The following is a 6,994-nucleotide window of genomic DNA, read 5'->3' as shown; positions in this document are numbered from 1 at the left end:
TCGGCTCACTCGTTACCAAGAGATGAAACGTAGTATCCAGGACATCTGGAAGCGCTGGGCAAGGGAATACGTCTGCGAACTCCATCAACGCTCAAAGTGGCAACGTGTACGCGAAGAGATGAAGATGGGATCGATCGTCCTACTGAAACAAGATGGTCTTCCTCTCTAGGAGTAGAATTTGGGCCGCATCGTTACGGTTGTAGTATCGTAGCAATCTATAATATAGGAAAATGATCATGTAAGCCATGTCTTGTTAATCACAGAATAAAAGATCATAATCATTTAAACCATCAACCGTGGTAGTTCAGTTTCTACATTTGGCGACGAGAATAACTTCAACTGGACCTCGTTTGAAGTGGCACATTAAGCCGACAATTTTGCAGTTATTGGAAGGATCAGGAAGATTTCGAGTTTACTGTTGGAAAATGGCATGGCCCGGTGTTCCGAGAGAAGATTATTGTTCCACGAATGTTGGACATAACGGATTCATTTGTGGATGAACCCGGTATTCCGTGGAATGATTTTCGTTCTCGATAACACTTAGGGATGTTCCTCATAAACGAGGCCCGGTGTGCAGAATTAACGAATATTTAGGGATGAACCCAATATTTCGTGGAATATTTTCGGTTTTGAAACTCTCAGGGATGTTCCTCATAAACGAGGCCCGGTGTTCAAACAAACTTTGAAATAAAAATTATGGACATTTAGGGATGAACCCGATGTTATGTTGGGAAATTTTCGCTCTCGAGGACGCTTAGGGATGTTCCTTTTCAAACAAGGCCCGGCGTTCTGAGAGGAAAAGGTTTTCGAAAAACAACAAAAGAGAAGTACTCAGGGATGATATTTCACAAAATGTGAAACCCGGTACTCTGTGAAAAATTGGTTGTCAAGTAGAAGATGTACATAATTACGGTTGGCACGTACACATAACAGTTAGCGTAACCAACTGAACATTGAGAGAGTTACACAACAAGAAAATATGTATGTAAAACAAGACAAATAGTGTAGAAACTATGATTCCGCAGGTCAATCAACTAGTTCCGCCTTTTGTCGAAACCGTGGCAGATGAGCTAGTCGGACCACGCTGGGAAAAATGGCGCGAGCAGTTTGAGGCGTATCTAGCCTGGAAGGATGTTGTTGACCAGGATGATAAATACCGGACATTGATGATGTTTGGTGGTTCCGATGTAAGGAAGATCGTCGGACAGGTGCAAACAGATGACGACCATGTTGTCAGTAATCGATACCATGCTGCTATGGCCCTGCTGGACAATTATTTCATGCCTAGATTGTCTAGAACATACGAAAGACATAAGTTTAGAGAGATGAAACCAATCACCAACGGAAAAATTGATGCGTTTGCGATCAAACTCAAGAAACATCATAACAGTTTTTGCAACCGGCCGAGACGGTTGTGCCTCCAGGTGGAAGGTTTTGTTCTCGAGAGAGTGACGGAGTGCGAGACGCTGTATGCGTTTTTGTGGGAGAGAGAGAGAGACCAGTTTGTTAAGTGTGAGTCGACAGTTGATACGTCGGAGGCGTGGTCAACGGCATCCTCGGTGTTTTGACAGCAAACCGCGGGTAGACGAATTTGCCTACCGCGGTGGCAGAAATCGACAGTGATCGTGCCTGTACACACAGAAAAAATATATTGTATTGGTGTCGTCGGGCAATTCTAATCGACGAGAGGGGAAGCGTCACAGGTAGACCCATTTGCTCTATTCGTCTACCGCAGAAGTGGTACGACGAATAAGGAAAACAAGTGGCACCGAAAAGTGCCGCATCGACAGTGGGATTTTCGCAGCAAGCCACAGGTAGCCACCTTTGTTTACCGCGACGGTGGAAACGGAGAGAGCGCGCTTGTGGTGGTGATACCGACGAGCAGCTTAACCGGAGAGAGTTTTGAAGTGTTGCAGGTAGGCCTATTTCTCTACTGAAGAAGCAACGCGACGAAGAAGGACAGCAAGTGTCACATTGTCAAACAACGGGCACCGAGTTTACAACGTAACACATGAGGTGTGTTCTACAGGTATAACAGGTATATTTTTCATTCCTTTTGTGATAGTTTTTCTTGCTAGGTAAAATGGATGAAGAGATGGGAGAACGAGTAACAGACCCTCCCCCTAAGCCTTATGCTGAAAATGTAAATCCGACTAGAATTAAAATTTACCCAGAGTCGTCAACGGGACCATGGATTGTATTTATTAGGCGTAAAGTAAAGGCGCTAAATATTATTCAAATTTCTAAAGATTTGACTTCGCGATTCTCGGATGTAAAAGAGATCGTCAAAGTCAATAAAGATAAAATACGCATTGTCGTTGGTAGTCTCAAACAAGCCAATGCAATTGCTTCTTGCGAGCTTTTTACGCGTGAGTATAGAGCGTATATTCCTTCAAAGGAAATTGAAATTGATGGGGTCATCACAGAATCGAGTTTGACTGTTGATGACATAATTAAGCATGGGGTTGGTCGTTTCAAAGACACCATACTTAAAGACGTAAAGATACTTGAATGCAAGCAATTGCATTCAGTATCACACGAAGGAGATAAAAAAGTTTATCGACTGTCTGACTCATTTCGAGTGACTTTCGCTGGGTCTGCGCTGCCCAACTATGTCATTATCGATAAGATTCGTCTCCCTGTTCGCCTTTTTATTCCTCGTGTAATGAATTGCCTTAATTGCAAACAGCTTGGCCACACAGCCACTTACTGTTCCAATAAGGCACGGTGTGGCAAATGTGGAGGTTCTCATCAAGAAGATACATGCAATGAAAATTCAGAAAAATGTTTAATGTGCGGAGAAAACTCACATGAGCTCCCTGCATGCCCCATTTATAAATTGCGTGAGGATAAAATTAAACGATCCTTGAAGGAGAGGTCTAAGCGCTCCTATGCAGAAATGTTGAAAAATGCTACCCCTAAACCCATCTTCTTAGAAAACACTTACACATCTCTATTTTCGGAACAGTCTGACTCTGACGGAGCGTGCGAAGGTACATCATTTGTTTTGCCCGGAAATTCCAGAAAAAGAAAACAGTCTTCTTTTCCCAAGCTGCCAAGAAAGGGCCTTAAAATTTCTCCACCAATAGATAAACTGCGCCCAAAACCGAAAAATCCCGATTCAAAACCGAAATCAATTCCGCCCGGTTTTTCGAACGTACAATCCAAACAGAACACCATTACTGGAAATAATAAAATTTCCACTTCCTCTGAGCCTCAGCCGGGGGTAGGATTATTGAAATTTTCTGAAATTGTTGATTGGATTTTTAAAGCATTCAATATTTCTGAACCACTAAAGAGTATACTTTCAGCTTTCCTCCCAACAATTAGAACATTTTTAGAGCAGCTGATTGCTCAATGGCCCATCCTTGCAGCGCTTGTATCTTTCAATGGGTAATTCACCTCCTCCAATGAAAGATTCCATCACTGTTTTACAGTGGAATTGCAGAAGTATCATACCTAAAATTGATTCCTTAAAAATTTTACTGCATAATTTAAAATGCGATGCTTTTGCTCTATGTGAAACATGGCTTACCTCAAACATTAATTTCAACTTAAATGATTTCAACATTATTCGCCTAGACCGAGACACCCCGTATGGAGGAGTGCTTCTAGGAATTAAAAAGTGCTATTCTTTCTATAGAATTAACATCCCCTTGTTTGCGGGCATTGAGGCTGTAGCTGTCCAAACGAACATTAAAGGCAAAGACATGTCTATCGCTTCTATATATATACCTCCCAAAGTTCAAATTGGACAACGTCAAATTTTTGAGGTAGTGGAATCCATGGCTGCTCCGCGTCTGATACTGGGAGACTTCAACTCGCACGGAGTATTGTGGGGTTCCCTCTACAATGATAATCGATCCTCTTTGATATACAATGTTTGTGACGAATTTAATATGACAGTTTTAAATACTGGCGAAACAACACGCATCCCCAGACCTCCTGCACGTCCAAGTGCATTAGATCTATCTCTGTGCTCGACATCACTTCGGTTAGATTGCACGTGGAAGGTTGTACCTGATCCTCACGGTAGCGATCATTTGCCAATCGTTGTTTCAATTAACAGTGAATTAGGCCTTACGAATTCAATCAATGTTCCTTATGACTTAACACGAAATATTGATTGGAAAACATACGAAACATTAATTTCCACTTCTCTTGCTTCGACAGAAGAGCTACCCCCTACCGAAGAATATGAATTCCTAGCGGGTTTAATTATTGAAGCAGCAGAACAAGCCCAAACGAAATGCAATCCTGGAATGACAATAAATAGACGGCCCCCTAATCCTTGGTGGGACAAAGAGTGCTCTGATGCATATGAAGCTAAACAAGTTGCCTACAAAGAAATTATGAAACAGAAAGGGGGTATACGTGAGAACTTTGAAAATTATTTCATTTTGCAAAACAAATTTGACAGTATACGTCGTGCCAAAAAATCTAGTTATTGGAGACACTTCGTTAATGGCTTGTCAAGAGAAACATCAATGAGTACTCTTTGGAACACAGCCAGAAGAATGAGGAATCGAAACGTGACTAATGAAAGCGAAGATTTTTCGAATCGTTGGATATTTAATTTTGCCAAGAAAATTTGTCCAGATTCTGCTCCTGCGCAGAAAATCACTCGCGATGCTCCCACAAGTAACGATTTCATAGATTCGCCTTTGACAATGATGGAATTCTCAATTGCACTCCTCTCATGCAACAATAATGCTCCGGGACTAGACAGAATTAAATTCAACTTGGTGAAGAATCTGCCTGACCTAGCAAAAAGACGCTTGTTGAATTTATTCAATATGCTTCTTGAGCAGAACATTGTCCCGCACGACTGGAGACAAGTGAGAGTTATCGCTATTCCAAAACCGGGAAAGCCAGCCTCCGATCATAACTCGTATCGACCGATTGCAATGCTATCCTGCATCAGGAAATTGTTGGAAAAAATTATCCTACGACGTCTCGACAATTGGGTCGAGGCGAACGGCTTGCTATCAGATACCCAGTTTGGTTTTCGGAGGGGAAAGGGAACGAATGATTGTCTGGCGCTACTTTCGTCAGAAATCCAACTCGCTTACGCAAAAAAAGAACAAATGGCGTCTGTGTTCTTAGACATAAAAGGAGCATTCGACTCAGTCTCCATTGATGTTCTCTCGGAGAAGCTACATCAATGTGGTCTTTCACCGATATTAAATAATTATTTATACAATTTATTGTCAGAAAAGCACATGCATTTTTCATATGGCGATTTGGCGACACTCAGAATAAGTTACATGGGCCTCCCACAAGGCTCTTGTCTAAGCCCCCTTCTCTATAATTTTTACGTGAATGACATTGATAATTGTATTGTCAGCCCATGCACCTTAAGACAACTTGCAGATGATGGGGTGGTTTCTGCCACAGGACCAAAAGCTATAAATTTACAACAACCATTGCAAGATAGCTTGGATAATTTATCAATTTGGGCTTTAAAGCTGGGCATCGATTTCTCTACGGAGAAAACAGAGTTGGTCGTTTTCTCAAGGAAGCGTGATCCAGCTCAGCTTCAGCTTCAGTTGGTTGGTAGAACGATAGCCCAAGTCCTGACTTTTAAATACCTTGGAATTTGGTTCGATTCTAAAGGCACATGGGGAGGCCACATTAGGTATCTAATAACGAAATGCCAACAAAGGATAAATTTTCTGCGAACAATAACTGGATCATGGTGGGGTTCTCATCCAAGTGACATGATAAGATTGTATCAAACAACAATACTTTCAGTAATGGAATATGGGTGCATCTGTTTCCGTTCAGCTGCGAACACTCACATTATTAAACTGGAACGGATACAGTATCGCTGTTTACGAATTGCCTTAGGTTGCATGCAGTCGACCCATACAATGAGTCTTGAAGTACTAGCGGGAGTTCTTCCTTTAAAAGACCGATTCTGGGATCTCTCTTCTCGTTTACTTATTCGATGTGAGGTTATGAACCCACTGGTAATTGAAAATTTTGAAAGACTTGTCGAGCTTCAACCCCAAACCAGATTCATGACAGTGTATTTCAATCACATGTCACAAGAAATAACGCCTGCTAGGTATGTTCCCACATACGTCAATATACTAGATATTCCTGAATCCACTTTATTCTTCGACACGTCCATGCAAGCAGAGATTCGTGGAATTCCGGATCATCTACGCTCGCGGGAGATCCCTAAAATATTCACAAGTAAATATCAACACATAGACTGCCTTAAAATGTTTTACACTGATGGGTCACGAATCAGTGAGGCCACTGGTTTCGGTATTTTCAACAATAATTTTTCAATTTCTCTCAAACTTGCAGAACCCGCCTCTGTTTATATAGCGGAACTAGCAGCAGTTCACTATAGTTTTCAAATAATTAATACTTTACCCCCAAACCATTACTTTATCCTCACTGATAGTCTCAGCACAATTGCAGCTCTACGCTCAAAGAGGATTGATAATCACGATCCATTCTTTTTGGGGAAGATACGAGAATCTCTGAGTAACCTGACAAGAAAATGTTATAAATTTACCCTAGTGTGGCTCCCCGCCCATTGCTCTATTGCGGGCAATGAGAAAGCTGATAATTTAGCCAAGATTGGTGCACTAGATGGTGAAATATATGAAAGACCCATCGCTTACAATGAATTTTATAGCGCTTCTCGACAGAGGACACTTGCTAGTTGGCAAACATCTTGGGACAATGGAGATATGGGACGATGGCTATACTCAATTATCCCTAAAGTATCAACGAAGGCATGGTTCAAAGGATTGGATGTAAGTCGGGACTTCATCCGTGTGATGTCTAGGCTCATGTCCAATCATTATACTTTAAATGCGCATCTCCGTCGTATTGGGCTCGCTGAGGGTAATCATTGTGCTTGTGGAGAGGGTTACCATGACATTGAGCATGTTGTTTGGTCCTGCACTGAATATCGTGAAGCCAGATCACAATTAGTAGATTCTTTACAAGTCCGAGGTAGACCAATCCATGT

This window comes from Topomyia yanbarensis, chromosome 2, assembly GCF_030247195.1.
Source record: "Topomyia yanbarensis strain Yona2022 chromosome 2, ASM3024719v1, whole genome shotgun sequence".
In the NCBI taxonomy this organism is placed as follows: Eukaryota; Metazoa; Arthropoda; class Insecta; order Diptera; family Culicidae; genus Topomyia; species Topomyia yanbarensis.
This window is presented reverse-complemented; position numbering follows the sequence as displayed.